Below are 22,383 nucleotides of genomic sequence, written 5' to 3'. Positions count from 1 at the left end.
AGAGCAATGCATGGTAACTTGTGGCCGTGTAGCATTCCTGCCAACAGGTACGTATGGGTGTACTAACGGACCCAAACAAGGCACCATTCTCAAACCTACTTCCCACATTGTCTCCAAAGCACTCCCTATCCCCAACGGAGTCTGCCTGCATTCACCAAAAAATGATAGTCGCCTGTGCAGCTACCCGCCAATGAAGGATGATGTAGCAAGTCTAACATGTCCTTCGCAATGAATCTACAAAGGCGAGCACCTTAGGACATTCACATATTGCAAAGTGTATCGGATGGAACAAAGAATGTTTTTAATAATTTACTGAAGTTAGCAGAGCCAAATGACATGCACTCTGTTTACCTATGTGTGCACTCATGATACCATTATGACAGTGCTCCCCTGCATGTTCCACTTTTTTCCTGCACTCCCTGAAGCAAGGCTCTGTTCACGGCCCACCATTCCAAAGGCAAATTGTGCCATGTCTCACCACTGCTGCTGTAAGACCTCTAACATGTCCTCCACAATGATTCTGCAAACGTGAGTACGTTAGGACACTTACATATTTAAAACTCTATGGGATGTCAGAAGGTATGGTTATAATAACTTATCCAAATGAGCTAAGGCAAACAGAATGCACTCTTTTTACAGATGTGTGCAATGCACATACCAATATCACAGAAGTCGCATACATGGCTGCATTGCGTTGCAGGGATTGTACTCAAGGGCTAGGCCGTCATGCACCCAAGAACCTAGTCCGTGGACACACCCACTAGAAGGCAATAAAGCCATGCATGGGAACAGGTGGCCACGTAGCTTTCCTGACTAAAGGTAGGGGCTTTGCAGGCACAAGACAACATAGTACACCGACTGCAAATATCCTCATATTCTCTCCAATTCACTCCCCTTCGGCAATTCAGTCTGCCTACAGTCACCTAAAACGATAGTTGCCTGTGCAGCTACCCGCCAATTAAGTTTATCTGAGCAGCTGCATAAAAGGTGCATATCGCAAAACTGTGATGGTAAAAAAATCCTTTCATGTGGCATTGTCTTACTGCCCTCCCTGAAGCAAGGCTGTAGACAAGGCCTAACCTCTTGGGTGCATGCAGAGGCCTACAGCCTCTGCCCATGCACCCAAAAGGCTAGGCCTTGTCCACAACCACTGCAAGGCAATGGAGGCAGGCAGCGGAACATGGCGCCACATACCATACTTGACACAAGTACCACTGCCTCCACCACCCCTACCCACCGCCACAACACAATGGGAACCCGAACCGTCCTAGGGCCTCCGCCCATTCACCCAAGAGGCTAGTCCGTGCACACACCCACTAGAAGGCAATAGAGCAATGCATGGTAACATGTGGCCACGTAGCATTCCTGCCAACAGGTACGTATGGGTGTACTAACGGACCCAAACAAGGCACCATCCTCAAACCTACTTCCCATATTGTCTCCAAAGCACTCCCCATCCCCAATGGAGTCTGCCTGCATTCACCAAAAAATGATAGTCGCCTGTGCAGCTACCCGCCAATGAAGGATATGTGCGTAGCTGCGTGAATGGTCCATACTGCAAACTAGTGATGGTAGAAAATCCTTCCATGTGGCAATGTCACGCATTCTCACTTTCTTTCCATCATCTGCAATGTAGTCCCCATCCTAAGGGAGCATCCACACAGTCGCCATAGAAGGTAGTCCCTGATGAGCTACCCGTAAAATGCCTCACTGCTCTCCCATGCCTGGAGGCATTCCATTGCAGGGGTGGTGGCCAGGCCCTAGGCTCTTGGGTACAAACGGAGGCCTACGGCCTCCGGCCATACACCCAAAAGTCTAGGCCACGTACCATACTTCACAAACGTCCCACTACCACCGACAGCCTAACCCACTGCCATATTGCAAGAGAAACCCACATAGTCAACAGAAGCACCGGCACCCTTATGCAAGAGCACAACACGTTGTCACTTTCTGCGTATCAGCTGCAATGCAGTCTACGTTCCCAATGCAGCGTCCATGCAGTCGCCTCAGACGGTTCCCCCCTAATAAGCTACCCGCAAATTGCTTGCGTACACCACTCACACTCCACCTTTTTCTTCGAACTGAAGAAATATGTGTCACTTTTCCCTCCCCCAAAATGTTCACCCACCCGATCCTGCAAACAATGTTTTGCTACCCCTTCCGGCCCGGCCATATTGGCACAGTGCTCGCATACATCACTCGCACATCGCCGTCTTCTTCGACCTGAACAAATATATCATATGTTCCGCCTCTCTCGCCCCCACCCTTTCCATTCCCTCTTCCCACCACCACCACATGCTGTACATTATGTTTGTCAGTCCCTTTCGACGGCGCACTGTCCTCCGATACATCATGGCGGCGTTTCCCAAAAACTTTGACGCACAGCACACTTCTCTCCAGCCAACCACGGCCACGTCCAAAGTTCGTTGACAGCACGGCATACTGCAAGCCAATGAGCCTTATGTCACTCATTTTCGAGACATACATTTCAGTTCTTTGCAACAAAAGTACTGGTTGGATTTCCACCAAACACACAAAAGCACACTTTCTGACCCAAGACCCCGCTCCTGCCATAAATTTGGTGCAAATCCGCCCAGCAGTTCAGCCTGTAGCCGTGCGCAAAGTTTTCGCCCATTCAGTCTATAGGAAAAAAAACGTTAGGACCCCCCCTATAACATTTCCCCCCCCCTGCACCAAACCTCACCGAACTTGCAGGAATAATTGAGAGCGGACAATATGCTTTCTTTGCATAGTTTGGTGAGGATTCCTCCAGGGGGAGCGAAGTTATAAGCCGCAGAACAAGTCTTTCTATGAGTTTAGCAACTTAACCATAACTACGCGCCCGCTACCGCGGGCCATGTAATATATATATCTGCCAGGGCTTTTCTCATATATATATATATATATATATATATATATAGCACTTCACTAAAAAAAACTTTCCCCCTCCCCACTATGGTTCAAAGTAAAACCGAAAAACCCCTGATATTCGCCAGTTATGGTAGACTACGTCACCAAACCTGCCATCACCACTGTGCACTGCTAACACTAACACCCGGAACATGAAAGATGGAATCTCAAATGTCATTGATGACATCACTGACTCCATCACTTGTTTAGCCCCTTTGTTTTCGTTCACTGCCATATTTTTTTTATTGTTGACATTTTTTATCAAATACATTTTTTCTTTGTAAAATGGGTTATCATTTCTCTTTTCTCTTTAGTCCTCTGGCTGTCTCGTAGCGAAATTATTTTGTTTGATCCAAAACAAAACAAGGTCTTAATTATGTTCAATTCGTTTGAGCTCTAGTTTTTCTGTTAGCTGTTTAAGAATCTTAAAAGTAGCTAGTTGCCATGATGTTCGATGGCCACTGATCATCCGTGCCCACCATGTGTCTTCATCAGTCGTTTGCGAATATTGCAGAAGGAATTTCAGATAGGGCAAACGTATTTCCTTTGTGGCAGGGCAAAAAAGCAGTAAATGATGAATTGTTTCCTTGTCTTCGTTACAGAATCTACAGCTGTTAGATAATGACAGGTCTCTGATGTAGCGTATTTCATTGCAGTCAAGCAAGTTCAATCTCGCTCGCATTATCAAGTTACGCGCTGGTCGGCTCGGAAATTTTTTGATGTAATTTTGCAGAAAGTTCAGTTTCCTTGCCATAGGGGGAAGATGTGAAGTAAGTTTATAATCAGTCGATAGATTTTGCGTGTTGATCCAATCCATCTCTTTTAGTTTCTTAAGTATCCTTGTTGGATTATTTATCAGTTCTTCTTCAGCACACTCTATTGTTTTCAACAGATCTAAATTTTCTTTTTTCCATCGGGTGAGCATTTTACCGCTTGATGCTTGACGTTCTTTAAATATCAGACCGTGGATATAGGTGCAGTCTGGGAGTGTACTTTTTCTGTAGAGCATGATTGTGTTACAGTCTACCGTACCTTGGAGAGATAGCAAACTTAGTTCTCGACAAATCAAAGGAACCGGAGTTTAATTCGGTAGAGAGAAAACTGACCTCCAAAAATAAGCTTCCAGCTTAGGCCAGAGTGTTTTTGGCAGATAGGGCATGGCTTCAGCGCCATATGTCACAGTAGGAACCACCTTTGATTTGTAAAAGTTTAGCAGTGGAATTGTCGAAAATTTTCCAAACTTTCTATCAATAGCTTTCCCTTTTGTAGATAAGTTACAAATTTTGTCCCAGAGAAATTCTTGCATGGCCAGCTCTTTTGTTGTGGTGTCTAAGACAACACCCAAGTATTTAAAATGCTTGACTTTTTCAATCGTTATTTTATCGATGTTCCAGTCGAATTTTTCTTGTTTTTTGGTCGAGGTCTCCAACACCATTATCTTTGTCTTTTCGATGTTGATTTCCAGATTGTTTTCGGAGCAATATTCTTGTAGATTAGAAAGTTGTCGTTGAAGGCCTATGGGGGTCATATCAAGTAAAATGAGATCGTCAGCGTAGAATAATCTGCTGATGTTCGTTTTCGCAGTTTTGGTGGAAAAGTTCTGATCGAAGACTCTGTATACTGATAATCTCCCATATAGGCAAGAAAGAGTGCTGGGGCCAGAGGACAGCCCTGTTTGACACCTCTCTTGGTGGCGATTTCGGTGGAAAGGCTTCCTTGTTGGTTCAGCCGTATCTTAATGTTGGTGTCTGAGTGGAGGACTATGATGGGATTTAAGATTGCCCTTGGGCATTTCCACGTTGTCAGTTTCTCCCAGAGTTTAGATCGATCAACTTTATCGAAAGCCTTAGAGAAGTCGATAAAGGCCATGAATATTCTCAGGTTTCCCTCCTTTACTTTAGCTTTCAGAATAGATATCGTAAAGATGTTAATAGCTGTTCCCAACGTTTTTTTGAATCCTGTTTGGAAATTGTCGTTGCATGGTGCGTTGGCAGCCCAGACTTGGAATTTTTTCAAAAGTAATGTTCCAAATACTTTCCCTATGGGGTCCAATAAAGCGATGGGGCGATAATTTGTTGGATCTTGTTTATCTCCTTTTTTGTAAATTGGCACCACTATGGCAGAAAGCCACGAAGGAGGGACAGATTGAGATGCCACACATCTGGTGAAGACTGTTCTTATAAATTTAGCCCACTCGTCCAGATGGGTTTTTAAATCGAAATGTGTAATCCCATCAGGGCCTGGGGCCCTGGACTTTTTCAGTTTCTTAAGAATGTCTAATATGTCTTCCAGGTCGTCAAGTTGCGTCCAGGAGTCAATTGTTCCTGTGTTTTTAGGTACGGCTAGCGTCATCTGAGAGGCGCTGCAAGCTGTTGAATTTGGTGTAGGATTTTCGAAGAGCGAACTGAAGTGAGCAGCCCAGGTGAATTCGCTAATACTATTTGCCATGTTCAAATCATTGGATGAAGATGATTTGTTCGGCAGAGACCAGAATTCTTTTGAGTTGTTGGAACAAATCGATTTTAGTATGGCTTCTGCATCTTGTTGGTGAAGTTTCCATCTATATGATCTCACCCAGTTTTTGTAATTTCTAGTAATTACTTTGATTGTTTTAGATCTTTCCATCATCGTTAGTTTCAATGCATTTATTTTGGCTTTTCTGAAAGCCCTTCGTTTCTGGACCAGCACTTTATCATACGAGTGTAGGGATGTTTGCGAGTTTTTGTTAAATTTCCCTCTTGGTATTCTATAGGTATTCAACAAAGGGGCGTAGTCGACCAATTCAAAGGTCGATGTGGGACATGAGTCTATGTATAAGTTTGTGAGGTCTCGAATACTGTGTGCTGTTAGACGCAGTCTAGTACCTTGAGGAGTTTGTTCCACCGCAGTTTCGTACCTATCAGGATTTGAATAAAAAGTTTTCAAAGTGGTTTGAAGAGTATTATGATCCCTAGATGTTGTGTGAACAACGTCAAAGGAGGTCGTTAGCAGCAGGATGGGTTCAGAGACAAAAGTATAGTCAATAGTTGACTTAAGTTGCCCGTTTGTCCAAGTTGGTAATCGATTATTCTTTTTGTATACTACGTCAAGGTTATGTAGGTTTCTTGAGTTCATCAATTTCATCCATTGGTTTCCTCGGTCTTCACTCAGGGATTGTTTTTTAATTGTTTTTTGGGTGCAGCAAGCGTTCAGGTCTCCACATATTATAATATGCAAGGTGTTGTAAGTCGTTCGTACCTCGTCGATCGTATTTTCGATCAATTTTAAGAATTTCTTTTGGTCGATTGCTGCAGGGTTCCAGTATACATTGAAAATCGCTACGGAGATAGGGTGGTAATAAACTCCGTCTGATGATAGCGATGACCAAGTTAGCAAAAGTGCTAATAAAGAGTAGTTTGAGACGATGATGTTAGTTACTGCAAAGCCTCTATCCATTCGCAAACCGGTAAGCAGACCAGAGGAAGGGGGGCCCATTTGGCCTTTTGTCGCCGGGGCCAGGAAAAGATTGTATCCATCGAGTGTGGGTGTTTTAGACAGCCAAGTTTCTTGGAGGCACAATATATCAAAGGAGCCCAAGTTTGTATCACTGATCGAAGGAAGATGTTTATAGCCCCTAGTGTTCCAACTGGCTAACTTAATTTCAAACACGCTACTGGTTTGGTTTGTCGTCGAAGGTGGAGCGTCGATCAGATTCTTGGACTGCTATTTTGAACGATGCGATGCTAAGGCCTTTGGGAGCCATGCCCAAAAGCTGGATGAAGTTGGATTTCTATCAGGCAAAGCTGTAGGAGCGTTTTCTTCCAGTTGGATGGTTTTAGTAAGTTTTCTATTGCTGTTTTGTCGTTCTTTACGAAAATTGATTTTGTCTTCAGGATCTTCTGTTTCCCGATCGCCAGATTTCTCATTAGATGTTAGTGAGGTTTGAATCGGCCTATGTTGGGTCTTATTTGAGAAGGTCACTTTTGGGCTGTGATGGCGCTTAGGTTGAACTGGTCGATGATCTGAGTTTTGTCTATGCGGAGAAGTATCAAAGTTTCGATGTGTCCTTGGGTAGTTATTTTTTTCTTTAGAGTTCTTGTTGAGTGTTCGAGTAGTTTCCTTGGGCTCGTAGCTCTTTTCTTCTGTTGTCATCGTTTGTAGTGAGAGGTGATAGCCCAGACTTAGGAAGTCTTTTTTTTGGTCGATCAATTTGTCCTTAACTTTTCTTGATATAATATGGAGATGGCAAACCGCTCTTCCGTGGTGGTGACTTGGTTCAACTATCCACAAGTCATCTGAAGAAATCTGTGTTAATTTAGGTATAAGATGTATCAGCGTCAGCATGCCTCCTCTGTTTAATGTAACTTTATCTCGATTTTCGCTAGATTGTTCTAATTTTAGAATCCATCTCCCCGATGGTTTGGCCGATTTTTTTAGCGTTTGGTAAGAGATTGTCTTAGAACTAGAGGACTTTCTTGCATGATGTTTTTTTTTCTTTAGGACTGTCCTCTCGTAGATGATCCCGAGATGAAGTTTGTGAATGGTATCGGGGGGTTTCATGAGAATCTGGGAACTGTTGAGAGTCTGTCGAGGGTCGAGTACGCCTTTCCAGGCCGGGTTTGTTGGTGTTATAGCTTGTCCTATCACTCTGAGACAGAGCTTGATCTCTATTTTTTTTGTTGTGACTGCCTTTGTCCTGATTAAAGTAGACAGTTCGATTTTCTTTCGACGTTCTTCTAAGGTCATGAATGGTGACTGATGATGTCTATTTTCAAGACTTGTGTTCTTCGAAGAGGTCTTTGAATGCAACACTGCAGCAATGGAGTTGTCTGACAATGGGTTTCGTTGGCCTGGTGGCATAGGGGAGATTGCTTCGCCATGGTGTCCTGAGAGGTTCATCTGGTCTGTAATGGGCTCAGACTCCTCTGTGAGTTTTGCTGAGATTTTAAGATCTTGGTTCTCAAGTGAGTGAAGGCAGTTCAGAAGGTCAGATTCTTGTTGTGACAGGTGAGTTTGGGGGGTAAGGTGAGTTTGGGATTCAGAAACTGATTTGTCTACTTGAGCCATTGTTTTTGTAGAAGATGCTTTTGTATTGGGTGCTTCCAAAGTCAGCAGTGGGGTGGCATGTATTGATTTCGCAGCAAAAATTGAATACGGTTGATCTGGTTGTGCTGCTAATTTTTTATTTTGATTTTCTTCCTCGTCAATCACCAAAACAATATTAGAGGACGATCTGTTTGTGGTTTGAGATGATATTGGCGGGGCTTTTTTATGGGCCAGTTTTGTTTTGGCACAAGGGATAGGGATCTGCGGGGTACTGGACGTCAAGTCAATCGAAGGTGCAGTGATGGTAAGTGCGCTCGTAGGGCAGTTTAGAAAAGTTCTTTTCTCCAAACGGGTCAATGTAGTTTCTATTGCTTGAAGGCGCGCGTCTATGGCCATCGCGGTTGGGGGTGATGGGTTTCTTGTTTCGTTTTGAGCAGTAATTTGGCCTTCTGAGAAGATGAGTTTGGTATGCATCATCGCCTGTAAAACAGTGTGGTCCTTTAGAGTATCATACAGCAATTCATATAGTTTGGTGAAAGGGACCAGGGCAATGGATAGTGCCGACATATATGAAAGTAAGTCTGGCTTTTTTGATGATGATTCTTTACTGGATATAGTGGACTTACGACTTGAGTCTTGTAAAGAAGTGGAATGGGTAGAGGAATTTGGTATGTCAGGGCAGGGTTCAAGATCTTGATAAGATTTTCTGTTGTCTTTGCGATCAGCAATAGATGGAATTTGAGAGTCAATTTGCTGACGCTTTAAAGATTTATCATGTTCGCTAGAGATTGGAATCGTCTTTTTTTTAGCACTAAGCGAAGTGTTTCCTGGATTGTCTTGTAGCACAGGTGAGAGTAGTGGTGACAGAGGAGGAGGGGATTCAGCCCCCAGTTGTTGTTTTCTTTGGTCAGATGTCTGGGCAACAGCGTCATCAGCGGGATGAGCAGAAATCGATGTGGGAGCCAGGGGGTCCCTTAGATGTGGTACAGGGCTAGACGTTTGAGGTACCGCCGGATCTAGGCCAAAGACAAAATACATATATATATATATATATATATGTACATTCAGCAAAACAACTTTGTTAAAGGGATGTTACACTTCACAGTGAAACCAAAAAACACTGCACATTCCCTAATTTTGATAAACTAGACAACCATCACTCGCACCACCTACATGCATTGCTAAGACTAACACCCAGGACATCAAAGATGACATCACAAATGTCATTCATGACATCACTGATGACATCACTGATGACATGACATGTGTATCTCCCTCATTTTTTATTTACTGACATATGTAAGCCCGGTGCCTTTCTTCACTATCAGTCAGGAAGTGAAAAGGTTAAAAGTGATATATTTGTAGGTGTAAGCCTTCTCATATGTTCCTAAAATACTTTCCTTAGGGTACAATGCACAATATCATACATATACATAGGATAAGAAGGAATTCTGAAACACAGCAATTTTTTCTGTGCATGAAGGTAATGAGGACGGTTATGAATAGTTTCTGGTAATACAGTAGTTTTTTTTGCCTACGTTACGTCCTTGCATATGCTTCTATTGGTATACATTGTGGTCTCCTTGTGTTTTGTGAGTAACAGCAATTATGCAGTAAGGGAAGCATTCGTAGATGTTTATGTAGCACAGTATGCAAAAATCTGTAATGGAAGCATATATCAATTTAGTAGTGGACAAGGGAAGATTTAGAATATTGCACCTCTGTAGCACATGCTGCAGACAATGCCTATGTTTATTTTAGGGCGTTCATGTATTGAAAGAACGCACTATTTCAATGGAATTTTATAGCAATGCATTGCTTAATGAACTATTTGGCATATGATAGTTCTGCAATGGTCTGTTACACTTTTCGGCCAATATTCTAATGACAATCGCTAGTGGAGGTGCAGCGTGAAAATTAAATGCACATGTGATGTCATCAGTGATGTCATGAATGACATTTGTGATGTCATCTTTGATGTCCTGGGTGTTAGTCTTAGCGATGAACGTAGGTGGTGCGAGTTATGGTTGTCTAGTTTACCAAAATTAGGGAATATGCAGTGTTTTTTGGTTTCACTTTGAAGTCTAACATCCCTTTAACAAAGTTGTTTTACTGAATGTACATATATATATATGGCATTGAACGAAAACAAAGGGGCTAAACAGGTGGTGGCATCAGTGTTGTCATCAATGACATTTGTGATTCCATCTTTCATGTTCCGGGTGTTGGTGTTAGCAGTGCACAGTGGTGATGGCAGGTATGATGGCGTAGTCTACCATAACTGGCGAATTTCAGGGGGTTTTCGGTTTTACTTGGAACCATAGTGGGGAGGGGGAAAGTTTTTTTTAGTGAAGTGCACAGGTTTTTGGTAGGGCAACTTAACCATAATGTCCCCTTTACAACGTTTTTTTTGTAGTGAATTTCACAGGTTTTTGGGCGGGCAACTTAACCATAACGTCCCCTTAAGAAAGGTTTTTTTGTAGTGAATCTTACAGGTTTTTGGAAGGGGAACTTAATCGTAAGATTGTGTTAATGAAGGTGTTGTGCTGAAGATACACTGTTGTCATTTGATTTTGGGAGAAATGTAGTATAATGTACGTACTTGATGTACATGTAACATATAACATACAAAAACCCCTCCCTATTGATATTAGAGAGGGACGGACTGAGCGCCTGTTTGCGGACGGACGCAGACGAGTGCAAAAGTAACCAAACAGGCAGGCATATCTGAAAATGTACTATTTTCTTACACAAAAAATGTTGAACTTAGAAAAAAGACAGAAAGACATTATAAGTATTAATAAATAAATATGGAAACCTAAACGTTTGAAATTAAAATGATGCATTTAATAACCATGGAGAATGAAATGGATGGTACCATAAAAAAAAGGATGCCTCCATCGTAAGTACTTCACAGAAACTTTGCAGCCTGGACCGACAGTGGACGGACGCAGTAGGACGAAGGGAAATAACATCAAAATAGTAAGTGAAGGTAATTTTTTTTGTATGTGTCTGTATTTATTTTGGTATGTGGTGCAGAAATAATAATGGCTTTATGTTCTTTTGACACAGAAATGACGAGTACTTTGGAGTGGTTGGAACAGTACTTTCTGCATGGGGAAATGTCGGAAGAGAGCGATAACAATGGTACACAGCACTCTGCGTATGCAAAGTAATGGCCAGTATTTTATGGGCATTTAATAGATATATATTTATTTTTTACAGACCAGGAAAGAAAAGAAGAAAGGCTAACACATGACACAGATGAAGACAGGATGAAAAGGATTGAATTGAAAATGGACCCATTGAATCAGAATTTTAAAGGTTTAAGGGAGTTTGTGGAAGACTGTGTGAGAGGAAAAGTATGTTACCACAGTCCCACCTGTACCTGCCCCCCTTCTCCATTCCCTAGTGAACCATCCCCAAACCTTCAAGGAGAAAATAGATGTTTCAATGAAACATCCATCCCTTCTTCCCCTCACAAATCTTCCCCTCATAACCAGCCCGTGTTGAATCCTAATTCCCCTATATTTGTGTCAGTATCTGCTTCTCCCGGTTTTTCTTTGGAATTAAGTTTTTGTGTGTGTTTGGAATGTTTTTGTATAGTAGTTGTAGTTAAAGAGTGTGAGGAATACATTTTTTTTTTAAAAAGACTTAAAATGTTTGCGAACAGCACGCATGTTCCACCTATCCGAAAGGAATGGAATGTGGATGTTGTGAAGGCAGTACACCTACCCTTACTAATGTCATGTAAGATGGAGTTGATGTTTGACTGCACCATCTGTGCAAGTTGTGCGTACATAAACAGAAAGGGGCGTCCTAAGGACATTATACCTCTGTGTACCGCTTACAAACGAGATAAAACATGTTCATAGAACACACCAGGTGTCTGGGGTGGCAGTAAATGAGCAAAATGGGAGTGTGTTAAGGACAGTATACCTGTCCGTATTGTCCGCAGTCAAGATGGTGCCGTCCATAGAACAGGCACGGTGGCCGGCAAAGTCGTTGTCAAACAAAATGGAGTTGTCCTAAGGACACTGGACCTGTCCGTACAGTGAGCATATCATGTACGCACATGCGCAGTACAACCATAAGTACAACGAACATCGCGCCTGACCCTAACTGTCCGTCTCACTTGTGTCACACCTTGAATTAGTTTGAGAACCCAAACACTGTCCTTATGACACTTGCGCACAGGCGCAAGTTTGTTAGTCTGCATTTGCTGTCCAGCGGACACCCATTTCTGTCGTGGATGTGTTCAGGACGTCATCATGTGACCGCACCCACGCTGAGCGTGTGGACTAATTTGCACAGTTTGTGTGCTTCCGCAACAGTACAAAAGGAACCTATGCACACAAGGCAAAATATTGTACAGTCTAAAAATATCTTTTTACATATTCCCGACAATAGCTTATCTGTGGACATGATGTGTGAAATTTTCGGAACACTTTTCAGTGATGAAAATGGTCACGAGACGCACCCCTGGTCCTGCTAGCTATAGCCGATTGAGGTGCACTGCCGTTTTTTTTGCTGTAGTGACCAAAAGGAAAGTAAACGGTATGGCATCCATGGCTGCTGTTGCTTCATTAGCCTCAGCACCACCCCCAAACCTGCCACCACCACCACCGCCACAAGGGCCTGCAGAGAGATATACGGGTGAGAATGTAGAGATCGAGGAAGAAGAGGAAGAAGAGAATGAGGTGGAGGAACTCTGCACTACAAGCACTCGCCGGGAGTCGTGGGTGTGGCGGTTGTTTTCCGTTTATGGGAACGTACCAAAAGCACGTGCAAACCTGGTGAGGAGTAACCAGTGCCAGGTGGTGCTGGGTCGCGGGAGACTTGGTGCGTACAGCTTTGGTACGACAACCATGAAACGACACCTCACTTCGTTCCACAGTGCGGACATTTGCAAGGTGGTGCCATGTGAAGAGCGTAGTCGATTGAGTTCCTCCACAGCATCCTTCACCACAAGAGACACTCCTGTGGGGGAGCGCCTCCCTCCAGCTGCCTCACAAGCCATTTGCGATGCTGTTGACCCTTACCTTTCAAAAGTGACAATAGTGTGTATGTATTGTGACGCAGTACTCTGCAGGGGGGAGAGTTTTTCTAAGTGCTTTTGAGGCTAGGGTCACGGAGCACCAGAAGATCTGCTCCTTACCTAAGTAAAGCTCACCCTATATCTTTCTCTGTCCACTTGCCCTTTCTTATCCCCGTGGTTGGTGTCCCTTCCTTACCCTCCTTTGTCCTCCTCTCCTAGTGTGCCGTGTGGCCAAAAGCAGGAAAGTGGAAAACAACAAAACATTTTTAAAAAATGGCTCTTTTCAGAGCCGCCTTTCTCAGTTTAACAATAGAACTATCAAGTGACGGATGTAGGCCTCCGCGCATTCGTGAAAAAGTTTGCGGACAGTCGTAGGACACTCAAAAAAGGAGGGTGCAAGCGGAGCAAACCCAATGAAGTGGACGCAGGGAGTAAGTGGTGGCTCTGAAAAGAGCCTTTCGGTGGTGTGATGTGTGGGTCAAAAACTGTGGATTGGAGAAGACGGATTGTCACATACGTTATTGCGAATGCAAAAGAGGTCGCAATGCATTTTGTACAATGCGAAGAAAAATCTGATCGCCAGCATATGTGAGATAGACTCCATCTCTGCGTAAAATGAAAGAGCTGCGAAACAAAATGTTTTCATTGTGGAATGAGGACATGCCAACATCTCTTAGAAAGGCACAAACAGCCTTATTCACATTATGTCTCGCTTTCTCCATTTGTGGACCAAATGCAGAAGAACGCAGCCATATTTGTCTTCGTGCAATACAGGGAAAAAGTATTTGACAATTTGGAAACATGTCCATGACCTTCGCAAGTCCTTCCTTCATTGCAAATTGCAAAGAAATTCCAGAGACATGGCCTAAACTGTTGCCTCCGTAATGAATGATAAGTATGTGTGGAGGACGCTCTGTCAGTAAAGTAACACAGAGAGGTACCAAGTCCAGCCACCACATTCCACGCACGCCATGCAGTGCACTTCCACATGAGGAAATCCGAGATCTGCAGATAGACGGCAGCTTTCTGCATGCACCTTCAACCAATGTATCCATGAGTCTCCCAAAATTTAGATAATCTATAGATCTAAGAGTACAGTATAATCTATAGAGTACAGGTATGCATATTTTAATCAGAGAACATGTGCAACCCTTATGATGTAATTTAAATAAATGAATGCCGCTAAATGTGCATAGGCAATACATACCAACGCTCCCCCTTTTAAGTGCAAGATGTCCGATTTATCATTCACAAACGGCACGACTTCTTACTGTCTTACGCATAACCTATACATACTTTACAAGCATGCCTATTTAGGGCGAAACTCGATTTTGCATTAGAAAATGTTGGAGTTGTGTACTGTGTACGGCCTACAGCAATGCTACTTGCAATGTGATCGTATGAGAAAAATAAGGGCTCCTGATTGCTGTGGTGACATCTCCCTCTTTCGATGTGTCGGCATCGTGCTTATAATTTGCAAGTAGAAAAATATTTCCCATCTACTATTATGCCCTATCGCTTAAAAACCTCGCTCCTATAGATAGTATACCTTTTAAAAAACAAGGCATTACCATAACCTTAAAATTGTTCTCAATTCAGAAGGACTTGCAAGTAACCTATTGCAAGTAACATACAAAGGCAGCACACAGTGAAGTGAAATGCACATGTGCACTGGCTTGAAATATGAAAGGAGAATGCTCTGACAAAAGATGCACAATTAATGTCTGCAGTATCATCACTGCTGTAAACACACAAAGTAATTCATGTTTTTTTTTTCAATCGTAGTGAAGACTACACTCCTGAGAATCAATAGCATCTACACTGCAAATGACATATCCTAAGAAACTGTTACGCTCACCTGGCTCCCACAGGGGCGTCGATCGGACCCAGACAGCTGCGACCTCCTCCAATGTGAAGCATAGTGCAGAAATGACAGACTGGACTGGACCGCCTAATCTCGTCTGCTTGACCCGTAGAAGTATTCTCCTGCAAGTGGAGAGAGGGATTTAGCCACCCGTGGATTCTAGTAATGGCTCCCCACTGTTCTCCCCACTAATCACCACCGATATTCACTTTCAGAAAGCTCACCTTATGTTTTTAAATGATGAGCTCTCCATCCTGCGTGGAATGCAGGGGCGCGTAGATACCAGTTACTTCACTGTTTGAAGATGTTGGAAGAGTTCCGGATGAATATTGACTCCGAGGTTCCAGGCGAGAACCCGTAAGTATAAAGTTCAAAGAGTTCAATATGTCCGATGTTCACTCTTGTACATTCCTATCTTGTGTTGCAGCTGGATCCAAGGGAAGATTGTCTTATGGCAGCTGATGGTGTTCAGGTAAGAGTCTGTATTACCCGACACTGTCCGGTAAAAGATGCGTGTATTTAAATTGCCGGTTTCTCTCTCCTTACAGGTGCGGCGTAAGAAGTTGTGGTTTGTTACAGAATAATGCCTCCGGTTGTTAATCAGGTAAGTCTATGGTGGAGAGGTTGTATTTGTTGGCTCTCTCGGCTCACCTTATGATTCTTTTGTCCCCTAGATGGTGGAATTCGGCGAAGAAAAATGATGGAGGCTGCGCTGGATCGAAAAATGCTGTGAGGACTGGTGAGTATTGCGCGGCGCTGCAGCTGGCAATGCGACACGTGCAGAATAATGTCCTTTTCAAGTTCGAAGATGTGATGGATCCGGAATTCAGGTAAGGATTGAAATAATATCTGTGTTCTAACCTTTCCTTCTTATTTCTTCTATTGCTAGGAGCTCTAGATTCGAGATGGGCGTGGCTGAAGACTGGATGCTGCCTGCAGGCACTGTGAGCATTACGCTGCTGGATGCAGAATAAAGCGAAGCATGTGCTGCTGTTCGGGCATGGTTTAAATAGCCTCCAAAGTAGTTCCAGGTAAGAAGTCCCTAGAACCACACCCGAGTAAAAAATAGCCCCTGTAGTAAAATAGTCCCATCAAGGCCTCACATTGACTTGGATTCATTTGCAGCATGGTCTGCATGAGGTAAGTAAAGTCTAAGAGCTTGGCGCCTATGGCGCCAGGACTGATTTCTATTATGAGCCTGGCGCCTAAGGCGCCAGGACTGAACCCAGACAGCCCCCAGCCGGGGTTGCTGGGGTTTTATTAAATATATGGATGCCTGCTTCAGGGGCTGATGGGCTTGATCCGGATGCCCGGGGGTAGGCATCATGACAGCACTCCCCCCCAAGGCCCCTCCTAAAGTTGCTCTTCCCCTTGGTCCTGGTTTGTCTGGGAAGTTCCGATGGAATTTCTTCACCAACCGAGGTGCATGAACATGGTCACTAGGCTCCCATGACCTTTCTTGTGGTCCGTAACCCTTCCAGTCGATTAAATAAAAAAAGTCTTGATTTAACCATCTTAGAGTCCAGGATATTCTTTACCTCGAATTCAGGTTCTCCATCTATTAGGATGGGGTCAGGTGGTTTGGTTAATCTTGTCCCAGGTTGAACTGGTTTTAGAAGTGAAACATGAAAGACAGGATGAATCTGCATATTAGAGGGTAATTCCAATTTGACGGCCACGGGGTTGATAATGGCCTTAATGGTGTAAGGTCCCAAATATCTAGGATTGAAAGTTCGAGTTCCCTTTAGAGGTATTTGTTTTGTAGCCAGCCAAACTTGATCTCCAATCTGGTATTGTGGAGTTTCACTTCTATGTCGATCAGCATATTTCTTTTATTTCTCGTTTGCTTGTTTCAAGTGTTCTATTGCTTCTTTAAAGGCTTGTGTAATAGTAGAGTGCAGATGAGTCACTGCAGGCATTTCTAAGTGTTGAGGCGAATCGAGTTCTGAGGTTCGAGGATGATGTCCATATATGGTATAAAAGGGGGTTTGTCCGGTTCCTGAATGTACAGAGTTATTGTATGCGTATTCGGAAATCCATAAAACATCTTTCCAATTGCTTTCGGTTTGGTGTAGCATACAACGTAGGTATTGTTCAAGAGTCTGGTTGGTCCTCTCCGTCTGACCATCAGTTTGGGGGGGTGACTGGTTGATAGCCTTACGTCGATTTGCGCCAATTGACAGCATTTCTTCCAAAATTGCGAAATGAATTGACTACCTCGGTCAGAGACCAATACCGAAGGAAATCCATGGATTCGAACAATGTTTTCGAGAAATTCCTTGGCCAAAATCGAAGTGGAAGGTAATCCTTTTAAAGGAATAAAGTGGGCCATTTTGGAAAAAAGATCCACAATAACTAGAATGGTGTTAAATCCATTACACTGAGGTAGATCTGTAATGAAGTCTAAAGACAAGGTGTGCCATGGTGTTGGTGGAATATCCAAAGGTTGTAAAAGGCCAGCTGGTTTTTTCTTCTGACTTTGTTTTGGGCGCAGATACCACAAGACATCACAAATGACTTTACGTCCTTTCGCCAGGTGGGCCACCAGAATTGTCTTTTAATTTTAGCTTCAGTTTTTGCGATACCTGGGTGTCCTTCCATAAGGGCATAATGATAATTGGAGATGACTAGTTCTTGTAGTTCCTTGTGTGGTAGAAATAGACGTCCTTGATAGTAAGGTAGGTCATTGATGACTGAATAATCTTGGCCTTTCTTTACCCAGTCCTGCAGGGCTGCTGGATCGAAAAGTTGTTGGATTTTTAAATGAATGTCTTCTAGAGTCTGTAGAGTAGTTATGCCAAGAATTCTTTGTTCTGAAATTATAGGCACCGGTTCCGGCTTCAAATATACTTCTCCCATCCCTATTTGGGATAAGACATCTGCCTTGCTGTTTTTACAACCTGGTCGATAAGTGATCACGAAATCGAATTCGGCAAAGAATAATGCCCACGAAGTTGACGCGATGATTGGGCTTTGGCTGCTTTCAAATACTGCAGATTCCTGTGATCTGTGATTACAGTGATGGTATGCCTGGCACCGAGGAGATAATGCCGCCAAGCCTTGAAGGCGGACTTGATGGCTAATAACTCCTTATCAGTAACCGCATAGTTTAATTCTGGTGCTGAGAACTTTCTTGACCAGAATGCTACTGGATGAAGTTGACCGGTTTCGGGATCCTTCTGGGACAGGACAGCTCCCATGGCTAAAATGGATGCATCGGTTTCAACTATGTATGGAAGCTCAGGGCGGGGATGCTTTAAGACAGGTGTAGACGTGAATTTCGATTTTAGCTCTTGGAAGGCTCTTTCAGCCTCTTCAGTCCACAAAAAACGTTTGTTTTTTCGCAAAAGTGCTGTGATGGGGTGTACAATATGTGAGAATTCAGGTATAAATCTGCGATAGAAATTAGCAAATCCAAGCATGCTTTGTACCCCTTTAACTGAACTGGCTGATGGCCACTTGAGGATTGCGTCCACCTTTCGAGAGTCCATTCAAACTCCTTTTGGAATTCAACTTCTGTAGAATGAAAGACACATTTCTCCAATTTTGCATATAACTTGTGCTGGCGTAGTTTCTCAAGGACTGCACGAACGTGCTTCACATGGTCTGATTCTGAGGAGGAGTACACTAGAATATCGTCTATGTATACAACAACACAGACGTCAATGAGTTCACGAAGGACATCGTTCATAAAATACTGGAAGGCTGCTGGTGCATTGCACAACCCGAAGGGCATCACCTGGTATTCGAATAACCCGTACTTGGTGCGAAAGGCAGTCTTCGATTCATCACCTTTCTTTACACGTACCAGATGATATGCCCCTCGGAGGTCTAACTTAGTGTAGATACAAGCATCCTTTACTTGGTCTAGTAATTCGGGGATCGGAGGCAATGGGTATCGGTTTTTTACTGTAATCTGATTTAATGCGCGGTAGTCTATGCACGTTCTAAGGTCACCTTCCTTTTTAGGCACGAAGAATAGAGCTGAGGATGCAGGAGATTTGGATGGACGAATTAAGCCATTAGCAAGGTATTGGTCCAGATATTGTCGTAGGTGAAGATTTTCGGGTTCTGTAAGGGCGTAGATTCTACTGCATGGAGGTTGTGCACCGGGTACTACGTCAGTTTGACAATCGTATGATCTGTGAGGTGGTAAGGTATTTGCCTGTTCTTTTTGAAAAACATCCTGAAATTCTTGATATTCCTGAGGTAACTGCGCAACTGGATTAGTGACGGTGGCCAGGCTTTTGTTCAAGGTTTGTTCCGGGTAACAGGTGTGTGCACAATCTGGGAAGGTTACTCTCTTCTCTCGACAATCAATACAAGGATTATGTGTTTCCAACCATGGCATTCCCAGAATTATTTGGAATTGCGGGGCCTTGATTAAATCAAACACAATAGTTTCTCGATGCCCATCTTGACCCAACAGTGTCAGATCAGTAGTGGAATGAGTTACAGGCCCAGAGGCAATTTCAGTTCCATCGACTGTGGTGATGACATCCGAAGCAATCTTTTTGTAAAGGGGTAGATTCATCCTTGAGGCCAATTTGTGGTCCATGTAGTTTCCTACGGCCCCGCTCTCAATGTATGCCCTTACTGCGTGCATACGTGATGGCTTCCTTGGATCAATTAGGACCATTGGTGTAATTAGGTGGGAGTTCTGAGTGTCCTTCTTATAGCTCGGCAAGCGGACCTCTACGCTTGTCGGGCGTGGTCGTTTCCCGAATCAGGCTCCATTTGACTTTTGTCAGCAAATCCCACTACTTTCTTGGGTGGTTTTATAGGGCAATCCCGTAGAAAATGTCCTGCCGTTCCACAGTACAGACACAATTGCATCTGCTGTCTCTTTTCTCTTTCCTTTTGAGTTAAGGGTCCTTTAACCCTCCCGATCTGCATAGGTTCTGATGCATCTGTTCCTTTGGGGGTAACATTGGATTTAACCCATACCTGACTCTCAAATTTAGCTCGATCAGCCTTTCTATTCTGAAGTCGGTGGTCTAACTGGACCATATATTCTGCGCAATCCTGAGGTGGGTTCACAACTTGAGCCAAAACATCTTTGAGTTCTCCCCGAAGCCCACGATGAAATAATGTAATTCGTTTCTCCTCAGGCCATCCGGTTTCCACCACCAACCTATTGAAGGTTGCGATATAGCTTAGCAGATCCTGATTACCCTGTCGTAGGGATAAAAGTTTGTTATCCAGGGCCTGTCCCTGTGAATGTCTGGCGAATAGTCTTTCCATGCTTCTTTGAAAACCCTGAAATTCCTGAAGAAGAGGGTCATCCTGGTTGACTAGTAGAATTGACCAGTCAGCTGCGCTGCCATTAAGATATGATAGTACAAAGGCTACTTTGGCTTGGTCATTTGGAAAAGCTCCGGGTCTGCATAAAAAGTGCAAGCGGCATTGATTCATAAATACTGCAAACCTTTTTGGGTCCCCAGCAGAGCGTTCGGGTGGAGCTAAAGGAATAGCCCCTGGTAGGATTACTTGCACAGGATTGCTCGATGAAACAGGATCTGGGTTTCCCCCGAGTCCAGGTAGGGGTGTTTGCCCAGCTTGATTTTGCAGCAGATGTCTAGCAAGATCATCTGTGCGTTCCTTTGACACAATCAGTTCTCTCCTGAGGGCATTAGTCTCTTGGCGCGCAGAGTGCACTTCCGCCCTAAGTTCCCTTAATAATTGGGCTAGTTGGTCTGTTTCGGAGGTTTCCATAACGCCGGGGTGGGGATTTGTAGATAGGCTTCGCGTTCTGTTATGCTCACCTGGCTCCCACAGGGGCATCAATCGGACCCGGACAGCTGCGACCTCCTCCAACGTGAAGCGTAGTGCAGAGATGACAGACTGGACTGGACCGCCGAATCTCGTCTGCTTGACCCGTAGAAGTATTCTTCTGCAAGTGGAGAGAGGGATTTAGCCCCCCGTGGATTCTAGTAATGGCTCCCCACTGTTCTCCCCACTAATCACCACCGATATTCACTTTCAGTAAGCTCACCTTATGTTTTTAAATGATGAGCTCTCCATCCTGCGTGGAATGCAGGGGCGCATAGATACCAGTTACTTCACTGGTTTGAAGGCGTTGGAAGAGTTCCGGATGAATATTGACTCCGAGGTTCCAGGCGAGAACCCGTAAGTATAAAGTTCAAAGAGTTCAATATGTCCAATGTTCACTCTTGTACGTTCCTTTGTTGTGTTGCAGCTGGATCCAAGGGAAGATTGTCTTATGGCAGCTGATGGTGTTCAGATAAGAGTCTGTATTACCCAACACTGTCCAGTAAAAGATGCGTGTATTTAAATTGCTGGTTTCTCGCTCCTTACAGGTGCGGTGTAAGAAGTTGTGGTTTGTTACAGAATAATGCCTCCGGTTGTTAATCAGGTAAGTCTATGGTGGAGAGGTTGTATTTGTTGGCTCTCTCGGCTCACCTTATGATTCTTTTGTCCCCTAGATGGTGGAATTCGGCGAAGAAAAATGATGGAGACTGCGCTGGATCGAAAAATGCTGTGAGGACTGGTGAGTATGGTGCGGCACTGCAGCTGGCGATGCGACACGTGTAGAATAATGTCCTTTTCAAGTTCGAAGATCTGATGGATCCGGAATTCAGGTAAGGATTGAAATAATATCTGTGTTCTAAACTTTCCTTCTTCTTTCTTCTATTGCTAGGAGCTCTGCATTCGAGACGGGCGTGGCTGAAGACTGGATGCTGACTGCAGGCACGGTGAGCGTTACGCTGCTGGATGCAGAATAACGCGAAGCATGTGCTGCTGTTCGGGCGTGGTTTAAATAGCCTCCAAAGTAGTTCCAGGTAAGAAGTCCCTAGAACCACACCCAAGTAAAAAATAGTCCCTGTAGTAAAATAGTCCCATCCAGGCCTCACGTTGGCTTGGATTCATTTGCAGCATGGTCTGCATGAGGTAAGTAAAATCTATGAGCCTGGCGCCTATGGCGCCAGGTCTGATTTCTATTATGAGCCTGGCGCCTAGGGCACCAGGACTGAACTCAGACAGCCCCCAGCCAGGGCTACTGGGGTTTTATTAAATATCTGGATGCCTGCTCCCGGGGCTGATGGGCTTGATCCGGATGCCCGGGGTAGGCATCATGACAGAAACCTGGTCATTTCGCAAAAAAAAGTAAGCACAGTACTAACTTTATATTGTAACTATTCCTCAAAGAGGCTTTGTGGGTTATTTGATTAATTTGTACACCAAAGCAAACATTGATTTCTGAACCATTCTACCTACAAATACCCATTTATTAAACAGAGAATACCAGGCAGAATGGCTCACAAATCCCTGTGTGTTTGGAACTCAAATAACATACAGAATCATTAGAAGGTTAGTTCTAGAAAAGAAGTTGCTGTTTCAAGTTTATGGCATTTTGTTTACTAATAATACTTCTCAGCACCACTAGGCTACTTTTTACTCTCATCTGAAGCACATTGTAGTAGTATACAAACAGTAAAATAGCCTTACCAAATCATTGTAAGAGCCCAATGCACATTCACACACCATGACAAAGAGCTTCCCCATCAGACTCATGCACGCATGC

This window comes from Ambystoma mexicanum, chromosome 12, assembly GCF_040938575.1.
Source record: "Ambystoma mexicanum isolate Mex_15411 chromosome 12, UKY_AmexF1_1, whole genome shotgun sequence".
In the NCBI taxonomy this organism is placed as follows: Eukaryota; Metazoa; Chordata; class Amphibia; order Caudata; family Ambystomatidae; genus Ambystoma; species Ambystoma mexicanum.
This window is presented reverse-complemented; position numbering follows the sequence as displayed.